At 33.1% G+C, this 23,784-nt stretch overlaps 1 long non-coding RNA gene across 3 annotated transcripts; it reads right to left on the minus strand.

Moving 5' to 3' along the window:
* Nucleotides 1-636: 636 nt before the first annotated feature.
* On the minus strand, nucleotides 637-23,078 carry LOC143250640 (uncharacterized). 3 transcript variants are annotated; one of them, XR_013028282.1, is made up of 4 exons: nucleotides 22,801-22,994; nucleotides 19,467-19,650; nucleotides 14,543-14,618; nucleotides 637-10,934 (listed from the first exon to the last, which is right to left on the minus strand). It is a non-coding gene; the product is annotated as an uncharacterized LOC143250640 (long non-coding RNA). The 3 variants fall into 3 exon arrangements; XR_013028280.1 differs by lacking the exons at nucleotides 637-10,934; nucleotides 14,543-14,618 and adding an exon at nucleotides 18,332-18,770 and having other exon boundaries at nucleotides 22,801-23,078; XR_013028281.1 differs by lacking the exons at nucleotides 637-10,934; nucleotides 14,543-14,618; nucleotides 22,801-22,994 and adding exons at nucleotides 18,332-18,770; nucleotides 22,133-22,763.
* Nucleotides 23,079-23,784: the final 706 nt, after the last annotated feature.

Genomic DNA, 23,784 nt, shown 5'->3' on the forward strand with positions numbered 1-23,784 from the left:
GAATAGTAATTATTTATTATGATTGTTGTAAGTTTCTATCAACCTTTATTTTATTTTCAACAGAACTGCATATCTCCACACTTAATGCCACATGATTTATGTTATTAGTCTCAAGGAAAGCTTGTTGGCCGATTTATAAGTGAATGTAATTCTGTTCATTTGTTCACTTGAGGGTAAAACACTGTCTAGCTCGGATGAAGCAACATGCATCGTTCAATATATCTAATACAGATCTAGTGGCGACAGTTTTGGAATGTGGAAGTATGAATTTGTAAATGTACAAATGTTTCATAGCTCTTTCAGTTCAGAACCTCGATCATAAAATTTACTTTGGAGTCTTCTCAAAACTAGTACCCAAGCCTGATACTTCGTTATCTTGTTAAGCATAAAACTGCAGAATGAACTATGTTTAATTTCTACTTTCATGGAATATTCCTACCTTTAACAACAGATGTATCAGCAGTGTTCTTATATCATGATGCCTTATCACATGATTGCCCCAGATCGTTTTACTTTATTCATTTTAGGGTAATATGAGTTTCAGTTATGAGGTTATAAAAACTAGATGATTCTTTCATGATGGCTTTACAGACATCTTGAAGAGGATTTAAAGATAGACACATTGTTTAAGCAGGATATATTTATTCACATAATTGCAAGGCACCAATACTTCGACAGTCACATCCATTAAATTACTCTATCATGAAAAACAACGTTTTATAAACACTAGATCTAATAAACTACTGTGAAGTACTGAAACATTTTTGAAAATCAAAACAGTTTTGGTGAATATTTGTTCCAATTCTATTTTCTGCACCATCATAATACATTATTTTGATTGTTCAACCAATTCAGCTGCAAGTACAAAAATCGTGCATCTTGTGCACGTGTTTCAATTTAATCAACAAAATGAATGAGACAAAGCAGTTATGGTTCTACACAGTTAATTTTAAAATTTAAGCTGTGATAAAACTGTTACAGCTCTAAATATTATTATCTGTACTTGCATATTATAGTTATAATTTCAATGGAAAAAAGAAACAAAAACAATTTCATAAATAATGAATTAAAATATAAATCAACAGTTTTAAATAATTTTGATTTTTAATCTGATTATTTCAGAGTAATATTAAGTTCAGATGAAATAATAACTATACATCCATAAATGGCCCGGCATGGCCAAGTGTGTTAAGGCGTTCGACTCGTAATCCGAGGGTCGCGGGTTCGAATCCCGGTCGCACCAAACATGCTCGCCCTTTCAGCCGTGGGGGTGTTATAATGTGACGGTCAATCCCACTATTCGCTGGTAAAAGAGTAGCCCAAGAGTTGCCGGTGGGTGATGATGACTAGTTGCCTTCCCTCTAGTCTTACACTGCTAAATTAGGGACGGCTAGCACAGATAGCCCTCGAGTAGCTTTGTACGAAATTCAAAACAAACAAACAAACATACATTCCTAATTATCGAATAACAACTAATTTACTAGCAAATCCAAATAATTTGTTTGAGTGATTATTTTAAATTCCAGGGATAACTAATAGTACATTGAATTTTATGTATCATACAAATGTGTATATTCTAAATTTTCACACATCATATCCATTATTTAAGAAAATAAAAAGACATGTTCATAGAATCACAAGCTTTTATGCTTCATATTTTGAAACCTAGGTATAACAAGTATCTCAAATTGATAAACCTACCTCTGTGTTAACTTTTCAGTGCCATAACATTCTGATATGCACACTTATGAGCTAGTAATAGACGTTAAGAATAAGATACATCAATTTCTCAGCACAAGAGTTACAAACTATAAAAACTCATTTTCAGTGTAACCTTTATTCGTAGTAAACCATACTGAGATAAACATTTACACCAATACCAACATAAGTTTATAATCAAAAATATTTTGAATGGAACATCTGAGACACAATAAGAAATACTTTAAAAAAATCTACCTTCTACAAAAAAACAGCCAAACTATATGAACCCTATTTTCTTTTACAAAGATTTCATTTTTTGCATTCTAAAAATGTATGTCCAATTCAAATTTAGTGTGAATTTCTGGTTATCAGTAGAGAACTACAACTTTGAAAGGTGTATGCCAAATAAATAATGTTGTTTCATGACACAGACACACGATGGGCTATCTGCTTGTCTACTGCATGAAATAGAATCTTGGGATTTTGCATTGTAATCGTATACTTAACATTAACCAACAGTGGACACCCAAAGTAATACAACATCCATTTCTTTTATAAAAATTAAACTTGTTCAAAAATAAATCAGCACATGTTTCTGAATAGATTCTGTTTTACATGCAAGTTTACAAACAAAACATTGCATATAAGTAACAGCTATATGTACCAGTTATAAGTTCCTATCTTCCTGAAATAAATAATTATTAAACGAAATCAATCTATATACTTGTTGTTCCTTCTGACAGAAGTACCACAGAGGTATCAACATTTACAAAGCTCTAATAGATGACGCAGAAAGACTTATCCAAACTCTATGGTCATGGCGATCTAATGCTCTAAACATTTACGAAATAAAAAACCAAATGCTTCTACAGCAATTTTATCTTCCATCAAAGCTGTCAGTGTTGTGAATTAGATTTGAATCAAAGTGTTCATAATTTGTTTAGAAAAGCATTTTATGAAGACGTTTGATATTATCATGAAAACAGACACACATATACATCATTCACTCATTTTTGTATTATCAAACATCAAATCTTTACAATTACGAGGTCTATGTATTTTGCATGTGAATGCAAAAAACAGGACTAACTATGGTCACACCCATCGATGTCGATTCCTCTACGTCATGAGGGAACCTCCCACAAAAGGTTCTGTTCTTTCAGTTTACCTCGTCTGGGATCTAAACATCCACTCACGTGTTTGCCGTATGTGGCAACCCGTGAAGTTAGAGGAGAGGATCCTGGTTATTGAGAGATCCAACCCTATCACACCACTTGGTCTTGAAATCCTGCAGACGAGAGAGCTTAATGTTCCCCTCCAGGGTCAATCGACTGGTCCACTTGTACTAGGGTCATGTGTTGGATGTTCTCAACGGGTGTTATGTACATTGTGTCTGATGCTAGTGTTTTGGTATAGTGTTTATGAAATCCTGGCATTGCTGCATTGTCCTATTTTGGCATTGTAGTGCATGCCCATGGTGGGTGGGGACAGTGGGCACTGAAATGTATTCCCTTGATTATGGATATTCTCATCCATGAGAAAAATAAGAATAAAAATGAAAAAAACATGATCGGAAAACGATAATGCATAGACGACTCTGTTGCACAGTCACCATCACAGTCAGATTATATAGCTCGATTTTTAATTATGCTTTCCGTATCCGAGAACTCCTTAGGGCAAATGTCTCCCTTTTGTATTCAAGAGAGATTAGCAAGGCTCGTTGGCTCCCCCCAGATCAGTAAGAAAGTTACGATCTGGAAACATTTTCCTGGAAATATCTTTAGAGCACACTAAATTCATCCTGAATTCGAAGGTCAAAGGGGATATACTCATCTAGATTACTATTCATGTAACTATGAATTATTCCAGAGGAGTTATAGTTGAGAAGGTTTTAAAAAACATTCCCGAGTAGGAGATCATATCTGGTTTTTCCAGCCAAGGCGTTTCTGTGATGTGCCGAATCTCCATTTACAAAGACAGAATAATGCAGTTATGTAATGCAAAATGTAATTATTTTGACGTTCACATCACCATGTCCACCTGCCACTACGAAAGCAGGATACTTACATTGTAAGGTTTGGCCATATATTCCAAACCCTCTCTGATGTTTTCAGTGCCAGCAGTTTGGACACTCAAAGAACTCTTTTCGTGGATCTTAAATGTATGCTCGTCGTGGTGGCAAAGACCATGATGCCTACGAATGCGAACTTGGACCACACTGTGTCAACTGTAGTGGTTCACACTCCTCGTACCTTCGTTCTTGCCCCTAAGTGAATGAAGAAGAAAGAGGTACAACATTTGAAAACTTAAACAACATCTCCTATCCCACTACATCTCGGACATACGCTGATGCACTCTATTCCACTGCTACAGTATGAGTGCAGACATATCTCTCTGAGCCTCAAACAGAGTCATTTTCAAATCACCTAAAGTCTTTTGTCCTGTAGAACTGTCGAAATTTGCATTCTAATCTGGATGGCATCAAAACTTTGATTGATTCTTACCATCCTGTGTTTTTTTTTTTATAGGAAACATTTCTGAAACCTGCCAATACAGTCATCTTTTGGCAGTTTTCTTTGTACAGAAATGACAGGTTGTGCAATGGACGAGTGCATAGGGATGTGTTACAACTGGTTGATCAGCATGTGCCCACCCTATCTTTGCCACTCGACACACTCTTAGAGGCCATTGCCATCCGTATTTCCTTGGATCGTATAATCACTGTTTGTTCTCTTTATCTCCTGCAGAGACCGATGATCAATCAGACCTTGATGCTCTCATTGAACAGTTGCCATCTCCCTTTTTATCCAGGGGAACTTTAATGTACATAATCCCCTCTGGGCAGTTGCTAATATTGAAAGGAAGAGTTGCTCCATGGAATGTATGCTCTTCGATCACAACCTTTACCTCTTTAATTTTGGTGTTTATACTTATTTTCATGCACTTGACCAGTCTGTTACTACTATTAATCTATTGGTCTGCTCCCCTTCACTTTTCTGTCACTTTTCATTGAGGGTTCGCAGTAACCTATGGGGTAGTGATCATTTTCTTATAATTTTGAGAGAGACCAGCCGTGATCAATGCCACCCGACCCACACGTGCCAGTGAAAATTGGTCCAATCCAAGTAGCCCTCTTTCACTGCTTTCTCGGAACTTGGTCCTGCCGTTGTCTGTAAGCCATCGAAAGATGACTGTGTGGCAGCAGTGGCTGACTGTATTATCCAGGCAGCTGCTCAATGTATTCCTAAAACCTCGGCATATTTTTTACAGATTTCTCGTCCATGGTGGAATCCTGCCTACCACACGGAATGGAAAGCTCAAAAACGGGCTTGGGATACCTTTTGTGGGTATTCCATACTTTCAAACTGCATTGCTTTTCAGTGGGACCGTGCACATTTTCGACAGGTAAGGCGTCAACGCCTGAAGGAATCTTGGATTATATTCACAACCATCATCTCTTCTATCACCAGTTCCAAAGTTATATGGAACAAGATTCTGAAGGTCAGTGGGCAGTATGATTCTGTTTCCATTTTGATCTTGCTCTCTGATGACCAGAAAGTTGCTGATGCCCAGAGCATTGTCGATACTCTTGGTGAAAGCTTCTGCCAGACACCTAGCACTTCTGCTTCATCCTCCACCTTTCTAGCCATTAAGACTCGAACAGATTGCTCACCTCTTTCCTTTAGGTGTTATCGTCCTTATGATTGTAATCGCCCCTTTACACTTATGGAACTCAAGCTTGCTCTTCACTGGCCTGGCAGTACATTGCTCATACCTGATGATATACACTACAACAAATTGTGCCACCTCTCACCAGCTTCTCTTGCTATTCTTCTGATTGTTTTTACCCATATTTGGCAGGAGGATGTATTTACTGGTGCATAGCACCAGGGTGCTGTCCCACCTTTATCCTGGACTAGTAAGGATCCCAAGATTCCTTCAAACTACTGCCCAGTTGCTTTGACAAACTGTCTGTTATACATCATAGAGGATGGTTAGTACTCGTCTAGTTTGGTTACTCGAACCTTCTCTAGCCCACCCAGTATGGGTTCTGACGACAGCATTCTGCTCCGAACAATTAATTCGACTTGAAACATTGATCAGAGAAGCCTTTCTCAAACATCTTGTGTCAGTTTTCTTTGACCTTGAGAAGAATTACGATACTACATGGATGTATGGCATCTTGCAAGACCTCCACTTATATGGGTTGTGTGACCATTTGCTTATTTTTATTAAAAATTTTTATGGGCAGGCAATTCCAAGTTTGTGTGGGCTCAACAACTTCCCGTTCTTACATACAGGAACTTGTAGTCCCTCAGAATTGTGTCTTGAGTGTCACTCTTTTCAGTGTAAAGATTAATGTCATCACTAGACAACTCCATCCTACTGTTGCAATATGGTTTTATGTCGACGACTTCCACATCTCGTGTCAGTCATCAAACATGAGGTTTAATGAACAGCAGCTACTGACTGCCTACAAATCATTTACACAAAGGGTTTTAACTTTTCTCTCTCTAAAACTGTTTGCATGTACTTTTGTCAACAATGGGGTCTTCACCCCAATCCTGAACTCCATATCAGCGAAGTTATGCTTTTTGTGGTTTCTGAGGAAAAGTTCTTGGGGCTTATCTTTGACCATAAGCTGACCTTTATACTATATATCGAGCAGCTACAAGTCAAGTGTACAACTGCACTGAACGTCCTCCTTCTCCTCTCTTCCACCTCTTGGGAAGGGGATGGATGTTCTATGCTAAAGATTTATTATGCACTCATTTGATCAAAGCTGGACTATGAGTCTCTAGTCAATAGCTCTGCCAAAACCCCAGCCTTGAAGATGCTAGACCTCATTCATCATCAGATGTTTTGGCTCTGCATGGGGTCTTTTTCACTTCCCCAGTCCAAAGTTTGTACACAGAGTCTCGTGAAACTCCTCTACACCTCTGCAATATGCAACTGTTTTTACTGTATGTTTCAAACTTCGATACTTACTACTGCATCCTACCTAGGGTTGTGTTTTCCTCCCTCAGTGGATCATGCTTTTTCAGAACAGACGTTCTGCCATTGTTCCTTTTGGCCTTTGTATCCAGTTGCAGTTGGATGAATTGGGTCTGTCCTTAAATGACACTGCTGTATCCACTGGTTAGCCCATCCCACCATGGCTTATAATCATCCCAATGTGTGACATTTCTTTGAGTCCTTTGAAAAATGTGAATACTTCCGATTGGAAGTACCGTCTTCTATTTGCCAAACATCTTTTGAACCATCTTTCCATTCCAATTTCATTCCAAGGCTTTGTGGGCTCTGCCATGGTTTGTTGTGATTCAGTGGTTGCACACAGAATCCCTTCTACAGTTTCCATGTTCATTGCCGAATTGTATGGTCTGGATACCAGGCCACGTTGGTATTCGCGGGAATGAGTTCACCGACACTACAACGAAGTCTCTCTGCTCTAGTGCTATCACTACCGTTCCTGTTCTATACATGGACTACGGTCCTCTATTCAAGGCTCAGCTCCGCGCCAGTTGGTGTGAGCAGCATAATAACAAGTTTTTTCTAGATAAAACCTTCTACTGGACTTTGGCCGTCTTGTTTCCATAAGAATCACAAGGAGAAAGTTATCCTAACTAGACTACGCACTGGTTACAGTTTTTAACTCGTCGTTTTCTTTCAACTGATACACCAATGTGTGGTCTGTGTGACACTAAAGTCACAGTAACCTACATTTTACCCTCGTACCGTCATTACGACTCTGAACGACATGTTTAGACAATGGTGATGGTGACACTGTCCACCTTACAAATGTTTTTAAATTTTTGAGGATCATTGGCCTTTTTTAATGCTATTTAAATTTTTATATCGAAAATTGGGCTTTGCTTTTTTTTTAACGTAATTCCTTTTCACAAATTTTAATAATTATACTTTATTTTTTTTATTGATTGTTTGGCGCAAATCAACCAGGCATTTGCGCCATAAATCGCTAACCAACCAACCAACCAGGGTCACTTATCCATTGTATTTTCACTTAATTCCATTTTCTAGGAAACTTTTATAATTTATACCAAAAAAGTTCTAAACCATAAAAATTAATTCCTTTTATTTTAACCACTTTCATCGTTTACTATTTAAAAAACCAACAGTTTTGAATAATACAAACTAGGTGTGATCAGAATCCTTAATATTATAAGTATGACAGTGAAAACAGCTAAAAAAATATGTTAATCAGCCCTTTAAGTTCGTTGTTATCAAGCTGAAACATCAGATGATCATGTACGTGACCTGAAATGCGAGTTACTGATAACACTATGTAACACACATTTTGTTGCTGGATAGTATATGTTAATTCTTAATTGCTTATGTTGTAAAAGTAGAGAAAATAGCCATATTCCCTTCAAACTTCGCTTTTGTGACCTGGATAATGAAATTTAGAAGTTAACCTATTTTCTACGTAAAAATGGGCAAATTTGCACATTTTCATTCACATAAGGACTGAATAAAATAACATACGATTCAAGATTTACATATATATATTAAAGTTATACAAAAATGTTTAGAAGCGAGTAGTTTTTCGGCTGTAATGCAAATCACTTTCACGTATCAGCCCCCAAGTATGTTTTCATCATACGCTCCCAGGTCACAAAAGCAAAGTTTGAAGAGAAAAATAGGTCTTTTCCATTTACTTTGGGCATAAGCAATTGGGAAATAACAATTTCTGCCAAGGAACAAGAAAAAGTAAAATTTTGTTACACAGTGTAATTCAGCCTGTGCTAAACACAGTTATATCTCATTGATTACGTTAAATTGGAACACAGTATTTAAATACTCCAATTTAATCACAAACTGTGGCTAGGCCTCAGAGGTCACATTTAAATTATTTACACATGTGGAGGGGCTTTCCACAAATGAAAGCCAGTTAATAATATAAAGCACTGCAAATTGGTTCCAAATGACTCAAAGTGTCAATAGCAGCATTTGTAACTGCTTTTAAATCCATTGTATGTTTACTCAGACATCTAGACAAGAGAGACCATCATTAAAGATACAATAGATACAAGGAATATATGTATATAAACAGTTCTCATCTAAATAGATTTTGACTTAACTTTAGTATGTATATCTAATACTGGATCAAATGATTCACATTTTAAGGCATTACAATATTATCTGAAGTAAATACAATCTGACTTCCAAAGCATATTTTTACTAGAAAGTTACATGTAATTCATTATCCAAAAAGCTAACATGTTTTGTGCATTTAACAGTGGCCAAGTGTGTTAAGACACTCGACTTGTAATCCAAGGGTTGCGGGTTCAAATCCCGGTCGCACCAAACATGCTCGCCCTTTCAGCCGTGGGGGCGTTATAATGTAACGGTCAATCCCACTATTCATTGGTAAAAGAGTAACTCAAGAGTTGGCGGTGGGTGATGATGACTAGCTGCCTTCCCTCTTGTCTTACGCTGCTAAAATAGGGACGGCTAGCACAGATAGCCTTCGAGTAGCTTTGTACGAAATTCAAACAAACAAGCATTTAACAGTAGTAATACAAAATATATAAATGTATAAACCAGTTCTAACTGAAACTTTAACCCTTTCACTGCAGCAGGGACATATATATCTCAATGCACTGGGAAATGTAAATCCTAGCCATAGTGAATGAGTTAATTATAAAGAGGTATATGCACACACATAACTAGCATTTAGTTTTTGGCATTTAAGGAATAATTTATAAAAATCTGGTACATGTAACATACATCATAAATGATACATTTAATAAACATATCAGTGTTACTTAATTTACGTTATTGCTCAGAAAGTTTAAAACACATTAAATTTTGTAAATTCTGTTTTGAGTTTTTGAAGATAAGGTCCCATTGTAATACTATCGGGCCAAGCATGTTAAGGCGTTCTACTCATAATCTGAGGCTCGTGGGATCGAATCCCAGTCACATGAAACATACCCGCCCTTTCAGCCGTGGGGACAATATTATATGTGACGGTCAATCCCACTATTTGTTGGTAAAACAGTAGCCCAAAAGTTGGCGGTGGGTGGTGATGACTAACTGTTTCCCTCTAATCTTACACTGCTAAATTAGGGATGGCTAGTGCAGATAGTCCTTGACTAGCTTTGCACAAAATTCAAAACAAACAAACAGTAATACTGTCACTTCAGATTTCATTTCAGTTGAACCAAAATATTAATTTTTTCTTTTTAACTCAAGAAGAGAAATTTTATACACAAATTTTAATGTTGTTTCTATTATTATCATAATTAAGAGATAATTTTAGATTATCTTAAAAGTTTATGTCCCAAAACTATTATTTTTTAAACTATGAAACATTACCCAAGTTATCATAAAAGTTCAGATTTCTATTACAAATATACAACAAAATTAAATGAGAAATTAAAACTTAAAATATTGAGATCTACAGTTGCAATAACTGGTTCATATACAGTAATTAAAAGGTACACAATGCTGTTATTTTTATACTTTTCATAAAACTAGTACCTTAGTTAGGTACCTTAATGTTGTTCTCTGATGATAGCTTAAAGTAAAATGTTAAAAAAACTTAATCTCCATTAATAAATATAATTTTTACAGCCAAATAATTTTTTGGAAATTAACTTTTGAATTGAGTGTTTTGAGTTTTATAGTACTCTTGAGAAAAGTTTCTGTGACAGAGTAAAATTTGATAATGAAATATAAGTTACTTCAATTATTAAATATCATACTTTTAATTTCAAAAAGTTTACGTAGCAAATAAATTTTGTTCTCATCAGATGCAATTTGTTTCTTTTCCTTTACACAGAAAATATAATACAGCACACAAAACATTTACTAAAAAGTAGATGGTTTCTAACAATGCATAAAATGAATAGTTTCTAAATGGAAACAAGGTTATTAATGCAATGGCATGAAAATTATTTTCTCAAAGTGTGGAAATGATACTTTTAATTATTAGCTTGTTCATGTAGATGTATTAGAATAACAAGAATGATTTAAGCAATATCAACTGATTTGGTTTAATAAAAATCACAATATCATGATTATTTTTCCTCTGATACTTCATCACTCACTTTCTTCAGTGAAATAAATCTCTTGTTGTGGTGTTTCTGCTTCTATCTTTCCTTCAGTCTAGTCATTTTTATCATTTTCATCAGTTTTACCTTCCTTTACTTGTCTACATGTTTTCCATTCATTTTATTTTTCCTTATCACTTTTAGATATTTCATCTCCTACAAAATATGCAAAATATATATAAATTACTTATTTCTGAATAACTAGATCAATGCTTTAATTCTTTATACCACATTAGTACTTTTGTTAAAATGAACTCTTGATTTATAACTATTTAAGGATGTAGTAACAAATAAAATTAATATATAAAGTAAAAATGAGAAAATTGTATGCAAACTTAATGGTTTTAACAGTTAAATATTGGATGGAATAAATTTAAGAATTATTTTTGTTTTGCTTTGTATTCTATTTCAATATTTGAAAACATTTGTAAAATGGAAAAATTACATGTTGCTCAATGTAACAAGTGTTTAAATAATAAATAAATGAAATATATCATGCTGATGGATCTCATGTTTGTTTTTGATGAGTTCATACCTTCTCATGTAGTGTAATTTAGTTTTTATGCCACCATATTTGTCAGAGTTGATGTTCACCACCACATTTTCCTTTCTCCTCATTATCCTTCCACTTGGTTAAATTAACACTTTTCCTATATAAAACTTATTTCACTTAGATTACACTCTAACTGACAATTAGCTTGTTTTTCAGTATTACTACCAAACATTATTTGAACATGTGCCAAGCCAGTGAAAGAAATTTCACTCATTTAACTACTGCACTAGTCTATGTTACTAAAACATACCACTCAGCCACTAGGGATGTGAAAAAAACTTCCTTTCACAGTACTCCCCTTGAGCACTTTACGTGAACCAAAAACTCATTTTTGAGGAAGCAAATACACCATAAAAAAAGGAGAATGGAGAGAACAAAAGTGTTTATATTAATGGACAATAAATTTTGAAAAGCCAGGTGAAAAGGAAGTGAGATGTTTAAAGAGTCAAGATGACCTAGAGGAAGAGAATGACAGAGTTAAAAGATTTGTGGCTTTGTTTTGTCCACTTATATAAGTTATATTCAGTTGCTAAATATAATGATACCAGTGGGTTAAATTAGAAAGTTTACAGTTTCAATGTTTTATTATTATTTTTTAATTACTTAATATAAATCAAATGTTAAAAACATTTACATAAAAAAAACTTGAAATCTCAACATTTCAGTTATATTTTTATTTTGAAGGTACTTTATAAGGTGATGGACAACAGATAATTTTTCAAACTTGATGTCAAAAGTTAAGCACAAAACTACACAAAGTACTTTGCTGTACCCACTGTATTAAAACTGAATTTTCAGCATTATAAGTCTTAAGATTTACTACTGACCCTCTGGGAAGAGGTAGGTGGGTAGGCAGCAAATTAGAAACTTTACTGTGGGAAGAAGTAAAAATGAATAATAGCATTAAACTCATCTGTAAGCAAGTAAAAGTAACTGAAGAAAGAAATACCACTTATCTGAGATATTTCAGCAAAGGACAAAAGTTGTCTTCCTCTTCTTGAGGATAGAAGAACTTGTATAACCCAAAGACACAGCAGACTCAGAAAATAAAAAAAATCAGGCATCTTTAAGTAATAGTTCTGAAATGACAAATATATAATAGAACAAAATCAACTATCTGATATACAATGATAGTACCATCGCTGAATGTTAAAATACCTCCATGAAATAAAAGAAATGACTCCTGTTGAAGTGTACCTGAAAAAAAAACATGGATATGTGAAATCATATTCAAGAAATGGATGAAACTGAAGTAATTAAAATTATTATATTGATCAATATTTGTAACAACATTGCAGTAATGTATTTTGAAAATTCATTTCCTACTACTATTTTTTTATCTGAAACTAAGTTATATTACTAACATGTTTCTAAGGTGTCAAAGGTGTTGTTACACTACAATTTGTTGAACATTAAAAGTTCAATCTGGAAACTACCAAAGAGTGTGGTTTTGGACATCTAGTTTTGAAGAAACTTCCAGACAAGTTTCCATTTGTTAATTGATTAACTTTTAAGAGAAATACAGCATCCTCAAGTCTCTATACTATCTTGTAATAAGGAGTAAATTTAGTATATATCTATATTCTCACATTCTCAGCATGATTAATTAAGAAATGCCAACCTTTAATGCTTTTACTATCATCTTTTTATGTTTAGTTTTCAACTGAAATACAAACAATTTCCTCTGCAATTTAGTAGAGAAGGTTGAAGCATCACAGTAGTCAGCAATAGGATAAACTGACAGGAACACTTTTAAGGCAGCTATAGGCATAATATTGCACTTGGCTTGCTGCACAATATCTATCAAGGTGGTTATAAATTGTTCCTTAATATCTCTGCTTGTCATTTAGAGACTTCCATGCTTCTTGTGCTTGGCCATTAAACTTGAGATAAACTTACAGATTTCAGTCACCTTATCACATTAAACCACTTTTTGAAGTCCCAGTGCTAAGTGTGTTTGGAAATACCCTCTTTCTTTAACCTGTTCAGTGCCATAGACGAGATAACTCGTCCAAGCCGATTGGTAACACAGTGCCACGGACGAGTCAATTCGTTCTCAATATTGCCTAACTTCAAGGCTAGATGTCAGCACCATACACGCATTTGGCCTACTTACATATTGTTTCACTTTCCATCCAAAATGGCGTCACGAAAAAGGTTACAAAATGAAGAAGCATTAGAATTGTATTTTGAACTTGGTTCGGAGTTACCATAGCAGCTGAAATACTTGGCAGTCAACAGGTTAAACAAAAATGTTCCCCACTGGCCCATAAGGGACCTGTTAAAACAGAAAATTTTGTTGTATAATAACATATTCTTGCAACATAATGTATTTGTTGAATATTACGTGCAATAACTTTCAATTTCTCTAATTCAAAAGAGAAATAGCTTTTACTTCAAGTCTATTAAAATATTAGCATAGAAACTAATTATTGATGTTGTTTCTTTAACCTCTCTTAGAGAACGATTAAGAAAATTAATGCCATTTTGGATAGAATTAGGTAACTTTAAGCGAAAAGGTATTTGTACGATGCTAATACAGCTGCTTAAAGGATGTCTTACTGATTTTGATCCCACTACAATTGGTATTAATTTTAAATCCATAGGTTAGTATACTGTTATATACATGGATATGACATTTCACTGGTACAAAAGTACATTGCTAAAACCACAAATAAACTGTATGGAATGTGCAAATACACAAAAAAATTGTGCTTCCAGTAACATGAATTGTATTTACATCAAAATTACGACACTCATTGTAGTGGAGATCCTCTACTTTTTTCTATTTTACAAAATGTTTTCAAATAGGGAAATAAACGAATCAAAAGAAAAGTATTTCATTAAATTATTCCAGCCAACTCTCAACTGTAAAAAAAATGTTAAGTCAGTACATGTTTCTGTCTTTGTAGTTATTAGTATCTACATCTCTTTATTTCAAATTATATTCTTTAATTTTTCTCTATACCATCCATGATGTCATGTTTAGAAGTATTTCTAATTTCTGAAGAGTCCAGTCCATCTGGGATGAAAGCACTTACATTGCATAAAGAAAGTTAAAGCACTTACCTGATTATTCTGAATAAAGTTATTCTTGTGTGTAAATATATATATACACATACAAAAGTATACACATTAGTAGAGAAATTTTTAGAAATAGAAGACACATATATGAATTGTAGCTTTCATATACTTGATCATCTTACAGTACCGAGACAGATGATACTTCACACGCTGTATATTTGTCCTGAAACCTTTGATAGATTACTTGTCGTTTATTTGATATCCTGGAACATACAACAAAGTACAATTTGTAAAGTTACTACAGTATATTCACACCATCTAAATAAAAAACACAGCACAATTTATTAGTTGTTCCAAAACAGAATTAAAAATCATCTCAAAATTCAAGAGGAATTGGTAGTGGGATCATGGAAGTTTACTTAAATTATTTTGAATCTTTCAAATATATTTTGAAAGTTACTTAAATGCAGATATTTCAGATATTTTTTCTAATTTCATTATAGAATAAGAATTTGAAAAATAACTTTATAAGCATAAGAAACATCATAAGCTTTTAAGTGAAAATTGAGTTAACATCAGATTTTCTTTTTCTCCCTTTTAGGCCTATTGGCTTTTCAAGATTTTACTAGCTTTCAGCATTTAAAAATTAACTTTTAAAGCATCATACTGCATTTTTCAATAGCATTTCAAAGAACCTTTTGTCACTAAAGAAAACTCACTAGGTAATGCCCACAGCAGATAAATTATTTTTAAAACGCACCTCTTATTTGAAGCTGCAGTGTACATATCATGAAAAATGGGAAAGCATCTAATACTAATTTTTTTATAACTCTTTTTAACCCTATTTGTTTCCAGCATTTAAACTGTAATTCTTGAATATATATATAAATAGAGAGAGAGCATTTACTAGAATATTTTGTCTCTCATGATCTGGCCAACCAATGGGTTCTGATATTGAACAAAACTTACTGAGCAGTGACTTGTAAGAGACAAAGGGTTGATCTGAAATGCTTTTTTTTTCCTCATATCTCTAGTTTTGAACTTCAATTAAGAGGAAAGCACAAAATTAACTTCTTTTTTATAAGAATTTTAGGCCTATTGGCTTTTCAATACTTTACCATATAAAAAAATTACACATTGGGTATTCAAGTTTCAGACAATTAGACAAATAACTATGTTATGTGCAACAACTTTTTACCACAGAACACAATTTTAAATACAACTACTCTCCTCACTAAAAGGAGACAATTTTCACTGGGACTGTAACAGAAGGTTTGATTATATCCTTACTGATGTATTTGTAAATATAGTACTAAGAAAATGGAGTCCTTAAAAAAATTATTTTTTGTAATAAAGGGTAGTACTTTTAATATACAAAAACATTACAGTTTATATCAGCACAATCCTAACATTGTTTTGTGCAGTACTTCCCCCCACCAAAAAAAAACAAATCTTTTTTAGAAAATAGTCAATTTTTTTTAGTGAGCATGAATACTAACCTTAGTAATTACCAGAACAAACAGCTCTCCATAGGTCAGCATTTATTCTGGTACCAATAATGTTAATAACTATTTCAAAACTTACCATTTATTGGAAAACAAATTTTCCTACTTTCATTTTTTCAAAGGTTTTATTAGATCCTAAATTAATATTTTCTTACAATTCTACTTTCAAAAAAATTTACTGAAAGTCCATTTAATTGTTCTTGCACTGTTTAACTTCTAAGATTTTTTTATCAACTTAAGCTTTGAAAAAGATCATTCAGCACTTGCTCACAGGAATTGTCAAAAACAAAGTTACCACAGTTCTAATTTCTTGGAAACTTAAACATACCACACTATTTTCACATATTAACGAGGTTGCTAACTTAGAAACTGTTTATGAGATCTGATTTAACACATTGTCAGAAAAAGAGTAACTGCATTGAAAATTCTTTAGAAGTATCTTTCTGATATTTGTTAACTAAAGTTATGACTCCATTGTATAATTTCTAATTGGCTGCAGAAAGCAAGTCTAGAGGAAATGTAATGCACAAATTTACATCAAAACATTTTAAACCTATAAATCTATGATTTATATGATTGATCATAACATCTAACCAACCACAACATTTTCTGGATCTAAAATATTTAATTCTCACACAATTTATCAAAGTGTTTCTTTGCCTTCTTTTATGTGATTGTGGTGGAATTCAGGCTTCAAATCCCTGTCACAAAATTTCTTCAAATGTTTGTTATGTTTGCATGAAGTTTCTCTTAATTGCACTAAAAAGTCACTTGCATCCTTTAGTAATTTGACTGCCATATACAACATATTTTCACTTTGCAGTGACTTAGAATTTACATTAGTTATTTCTAATAATTTTGTTTAAAGAACAATTAGAAAAAGAAATTCAAACTTTTCTATTTATTCATTAGGTCAGACACTTCATCTCACTCATCAAGCTTTTTACTAATGCAAATTATTTTTAAAGCCCTTTTATAATGTCTGAATAGTAGACCTCAATGCAACAAGTGAATTGTGTTTAGATGAATCAAGCTAAACATAAACTTTTAAGCATTACTTTCTTAATAATGTCAGAGACAGAAGCTGAGTCTTTTAACACAGATCACTGTTTTATACACTAAACAGAAAAACTGACTCTTTTTGACCAGCTTTTGAAATGTCTTGTGATCTATTTATAATAACTGTAAAGGTGCTGCTTTTATGTCATCAATAATTCTCCTTTTTTTCTCATAGAAATTATCATAACAACTTCACCTTGTATTTTAGGACTAAGATATCTGACTTGTTCTTTTTCTTCTTTCAAGCAACTGTGCAGGAACATGATCATATTTTGCTTATCACCATCAGGTTTATTAAAGCCCTGTCTGTGTCCTCTAAAGGGCAAATTGCAATAAGCTAATGTTCATGTTACATTAAGCATCACAATGTGTCATTGTGCATTTATTGTCTGAATTTTTTGGTCAGATGTCTCCAGTCTCTTATACCAATGACCCATGCATCATTAAAAGACAACGACTTATGACTGGAGAAATGTAAGCATGGTTCGCAATAAGCACTACCTGTCAATGGTTGGTAACATAACCATGTTCTAGCCAGCACCATAATTGAGGTTTTTTTAGTACAAAAAGTTTCTGAAAAACATCAAAAATCCTGATTTACATCTCTGGAAAGTTGCCCTTTTGGTCTACATGATCCATTTATAATGATTAAATATTTTAACACACTGTCTTCGATATTTGCAGCAATATTATTATCTTACAGAGGACAATTTGAGTTCATATGTGGTATTCCAGCTATTTTTTCATGAATTTCTTAGTTTGTATCTCATTCTATTTCAAACACATTTAAATAAGTTGCAGAACTTGATGATTTGTCATAACTAAATTCTAAAAACATACTTAACCTGTTTCTTCACTTTTATCGACATTATTATGAATTTTAATAAACAATTCAAGTTTCAATAACTTAGAAATAATTTTTCTCCTCTCTTTTCACCTTCATTGTTTGGGAAGTACATTTATGGTTTGGTGTAGACATTTGCAATTACTAAGGGAAAAATTATTCAAATATTAAAGTAATGCGCTGCAGAGTCCACACTCGCCACTATTTACTTAACACTATTGAGTGTTTGTAGAACGTTAGGCCAAGTAGTGGTACAGTTCACAACATGTATCAAACATTGATAAATAAAATGATTACCTCCGATAATTAGCAGCAGTTTCTGGTGTATACTTGTTTTCTGAATGTCCCAACTTGTTACTCTGGGTTTTTTAAGCATTTCCTTGAAACATCCACCAAGCTGCAGCCAAATTCCAAACACCTCTCTTTGATGCCATTTGTTTGTAAGCTTTAACAATGAGTGTGGAAAGCACAAAATATCACACATCTCATTTTCAAGACATGCATGTTTAGCCACAGTCCAGATAGTTTAAGGTTGCTTGATTCCTTGTGTGTTTTCTGGCACCTTTTGAAATTATTATGGTGAGAAAACAAAGGAAAATTGGCACTTTTTATTAGTATTTCCAACCTGTTATTTATTCAATATATTTTAAGGGATGTTACACCAATAGAGATAATGTATCATGGCATAAAAAAAGAAAAAAAGCTTAAAACTTTAACTTCTCTCCGAGAAGAAGATTTAGGACATTTCAGAATAAGCTACTTAGAGATTTTAATTGAAAGCACCTCTCAAATCTGCTAAAGATTTTCTTTTTATTCCCTTAGTTTTAGAGTCTTTGAAAGCCTTCAAAATCTAGGTTGTCAGTGAAGAAGTACCATCTTTAGTTAATTTGATGTCTTCACTTAAAGAGTTTGTTGCTCTTGACATTCAGATAATTAACACTAAATGGAAGCTGCTGATAAATGATTTGAAGAAACTTGAAGTGAATTCCAATATGAGACCTAAATTTCTGGAATACAGTAAACAAAGTTTGGCATATAGATAATGTAATATTGATTCCAAATTCATGCAAACACCATTATGTTTATCTCATTCCAGTACTAGAGTTGAGAGAGTTTTTTTTCAGTTATTAACAGAATGAAAACTAAATCTGGAAATAGACTGTCAACAGAGAATCTTAAAGGTTTGTTTTATATAAATAGGTTGATCAAAAGTAAATTCTGATATAATTTCATCATAATAAAACCATTGTTAAACAGAGTAGAGCAGACACTGACAGTAATGAAAAATAATTATTTTCTTAATAAATAAGAGATTTCATTTCATTAGTTTATTACTGTATAGACCCACACTGCAGTGAATCTAGTGATAAGATGACCAGTTAACTTCTTCAGATGTGGTACATGAACCATTGTCACTTCTATTATTCAATAGTTTGTTGTAACTAAATATATTGTAGTTTAAACTTGTTATTATGAAGTTAAAAATGTTATTAGATAAGTGCAATTAAGTTCACTAGTCATGATAGGTAATTAAAAGTTATAACTTATTTCTATTTCCATAAATACAGAACAAAAATTGTTTTGTTTTAGTTATGGCTAAGCTTGATCACAGAAAATACTATTTAAGAAACAATTTATAATAAGCAGTACTATTAAAAATACTAAAATGCAGAGAGACATAGCAAAGTAATTTGAAAATTCACCTCTTCATTTGGAGCAGAAGCTTCTTGAGACGTAGTGCCATTTTGTAAAATCATTTCATCTGTAACTGTCATTTGAGGATTACTTTCCTTCAATGTTAACTTTTCCCTTAAAAACCAGGTTACCTAACTTCAGAAAGCTCATAAGCTTATCATCTTCATTTGCTAGCTCAAAATCTTCATAGTCCTAAATTAACACATGATTTAAACAAAATCTGTTTAACTGTTTAAACAGCAGGTCATGTGATTGCTTGCTTTCTATGGAGCAAATGTTATTCATTCATGATTGACAACAGTAAGGAACTCATACAAGAAACCTAAGATAAATTTAGATTTAGGCTAAGTATTACTTATAAGATTTAAGTATACTTTTAATCCTTAGAATATATTATTTCAGGCTAAGAAAGAGCTAAGTTTTGGTTTAATCCAGCTGAGTTCATAAAAGGATGTGGGTCATACAATGATAACCAAAATAAATAAAAATTTTAAGGTCATAAAAAGTTTAAAAAATCAGTTTCACATAAAGATGATTCGATGCCTTGTATCTTTAAAGATGTATCATTTGCTAACTCAAAAAAGTAAAGATATAATGTTATTGAGAGAAAATTCTTGAATTATTAAATTGTATATTAATAAAATTTCTTTTTCTATGATTGAACTATATTTTCTTTCAATTACAAAATTCTTCATGTGAACAGAAAAAATGTTGATTCCAGGAAAAACAAACTGAAAAACAATGGTGTATATTCCACACTTTTCTTGCCAGTTACAGTGGCTTAACTATTTTCTGTATGAATTACATCATATCTTGTTTATGCAAGTATAAAAATACTAAATAGAAAAATGAAAAAAAAAAATACTCTGGGTTAACCAAACAATGACCAGTTCACATTTATATAGTAATGCCATGAAGCCACTGGCTTTTCTTATCACATAATGTGTATTATCTTTTGGACCTCACCTGCTTTAGCACACTTAGCAATGGAAGATGTTAAATGGTCAAATAACTGAATTTTTGACTCAGTATTAAAACACAAAAACCTAATGCATTATTTGAGGAAAGGGTGATAAATAGATAAGTATTTCATACTTGATAAAAAATACTTGTAGCATCTACAGGTGGTTTTAATGGAGAGAACAAATATTGTTTTACTGTACCAACAGATGCACTTCATCCATTAAAAGTGTAAGTCGTTGTGATATTGTAATGTCTTGACATTACTGTAAATTAACACAAAAATCAAAAATTGTGCATCAAGAGAGACAAAAAATAGGGGATAACAGCTTCATATATGCAACTGAAATCATAAAATGTCATGTTTTTCAATGGAATGTTGTTTGCCAAGAATATTACAATGAAGTATATAATTTATGGTAGTGAAATAATTATAATCTCTCTCTGTATTCCTGACATAAAACTAAAGATGGAACACCAGTCAAAACTTTTCTACCTGGGCTTTTGGCCAATAAAAGCTGCATTGTATTTACAGTATAGGCAAATAAGACTGCATCTGAGGAGTCAGGCAATGCTAATGTTGTTGTTGAAATTAAATGTTCTGCAAGTAAAAAAAACAATCTTAATGACTTATGATGAAAAAGCCTTTCATTTGGAAATCTGCAAACGAGAATCAGAGAAAGGGTCATTGTGATTTTAATTACCAAATGAAATTAGAAATATATGGAATGTCTTGGTGCAACTCCGTAGTGTACACACAACAGTTGGAAGAAAATTACCTACATGTAGGACGTACATATATGGCTTGAAATTTTGGAATGAACTATGTCTTCCTGCTCTTCATCATTTCATTCATTAACATTTTTACCAAAAAGAAACTTTGCAATGTTTTAAGAACAGTTGCAACTTGACTCAATGGAACAGTACACCCAATTTGAAAAGATAAAATTGTGGTACTTCTGTCATTTAAAGTACCAAAATTGTATTAAAAAAACTGTATACATCTAATATCATGTATCTTACGAAAAATGTATTTTTAAAACAAATGCTGTATTGAGTACATTTGAAAATATAGGTCACTGTAGTGTAAAACAATGCTCCAGATATATACGATTTGAATTTCTGATTTGAATATTTTATATTAGAAAATAACTTGTCATCACTAACAAAATAAAATGTTTTGTATCATTTCAATTTTTGTGAATATAAAATTTAAACTTGTTTAATACTGAATTGTTCAGTTCAATTTCAAGAACTTTTCAGGGATTTTCTAAGCACTGTTAGAATACTTTTCAAGTATTTATTTGAAGCTCAAATCTTCATCCAAATCAAATGAATTCCTATTTATTTGTTCAACATATAGATGTACACTAAAACAAAAAGATTTTATTTATTGTGCTGAACTCAGTAATATGCATTAAAGTTAATATATATATACATTATTCTATTATAATATCTATAAGTACATTCCAGCATATTTACATAAAAAAACCTTTTCAAGCACTTTTACAATCCCTTGCAATTTAATTACAAAGATTTTCAAGGAAGTGTATGCACCACAAAACTTACCTTTAATAAGTCTAAGCTGTGCAGTTCATATCAATTTACATTAATACTTGTAACTAAACAAAAAAATGAGTTTATTAAAAAAAATTACAAAAACGCTTCTACTCAAATAAAAAAAAGACAGAAAGTTTATTAAATGAGTACATACATGGGCAATTTGGTTTTCATTCACAGCCATTACTATTTATTGAATGATGTCCACTTATGTCACCACTGATTGTGTAACTATTTTTGTTTGTGCAGTTACCTTTTGTATTTTTTTTTGTCTTGGATGTGATACAGATATATGTAGTAATACCTTTTGAGAAAATGCCGGCAATATTAACACCTTTGTTTGCCATAATAAACTTGCTTCCTAATGGTTTAGGATCCCCAAATCCTTAAAATACGTGTTTGCTGGAACAACTACTTCCTAAACTTTCAAGAAAAAAAACAAAACACATTGGGTCTCTCAAAGTTATAGCCATTACAGCGTTGTATTATAGTGTGTATAGTTTGATGAGTTTCCTTTTGAGTTAACAGAGAGCAGGGTTTGAAATTTTCTATTTAAAGCCGGGCATGTCCGTTAAAAAATCAAGTTTGACCGGCACTTTCCCATCTATCACCAGACATCGTGACAGGTGGTCGTATGCATAATATATCGGATACAAATACATCGTCCCCTGTAAAATAAGTGAGGCAAAAGCTGTGTATGCACAGCCCAAAGATTTTGCTTAAATGTATATTCTATAATGAGTGGAAAATAACTTGCAAAATTTAAGATTTAATTTAGGACAAAAAAAAAGCAAATTTTTAAAAACGGTCGTGAACACTTACAAAATGCGATTTTTAGGTCGCCTTATCCGTGCTGTCCCGGATAGTCACGTGACTGTCAAACATTTACGACGAACTGACCATGATGTCTGATAGTAAAAAAACGGGAAAGTCTCACGATCTATTTCAGTTTGGCTTCACGAGCAAGGCTAATGAATCAGAAGACAATACTATGGAACCCCGAGTAAAAAACACCCAAGCTTGTTGATCCAAGCCCAAACAAAAACTGTTACTGCTAGTATTGGTGCTATGCCTACTCGTCGTTTCCAGGATGAATGGAATAGAGGCCGACCATGGCTGGAGTATGATAACGCTACCGGAATGATGTTTTGCTCAGTTTGTCAGGAATATGACCAAAATAGTGGAAGGCAGAAGAACACCTTCATAACAGGATCTTCCAATCTGAGAGCAAGTGCTGTTAAGGAGCATGAAAACAGTCGCGCCCGCAGTCTAAGTTGTCAAGCTAAGACAGTAAAAGAAATACCTTATTTAACTCTTATGATGAAAGAATTGATCATACTTAACCAGATTGAGAAAGATCGTTTGCTTGTGCTGTTCAGGACTGCCCTTTACATGGCTTTGAATGCCAAACCATTCAGCGATTTTCAAGAGCTTCTGTTGGTGCAGGAGCACAACTTTGGTATGAACAAAACAGAACATTATGCCAATGACAAACAAGCAGTTATCATTACGAAGTATATTACAGAAACAATTATAATTAATGTCAGATCTCGTCTGCACACCTCATTATTCTTTGGCATTATGACTGACGGCTCAACAGATCACAAACAAAGATCACAAACAATGGAAGAGGTAGAGAAACTGTTGTTGATTTGAGTAAACGAAAAACAGTTAGCTGGTGATAGTATTTCTGAGGCCGTCATTTGTGAAAAAGCAAAGCAGTTGCATGCTGAAAAACACCCCTGGAACTAGTGGTGATACAACTGACGACTTTTAAGGCTAGTAGGGGGTGGTTTGAAAAATGTA

Source organism: Tachypleus tridentatus, chromosome 5 (genome assembly GCF_004210375.1).
Source record: "Tachypleus tridentatus isolate NWPU-2018 chromosome 5, ASM421037v1, whole genome shotgun sequence".
In the NCBI taxonomy this organism is placed as follows: Eukaryota; Metazoa; Arthropoda; class Merostomata; order Xiphosura; family Limulidae; genus Tachypleus; species Tachypleus tridentatus.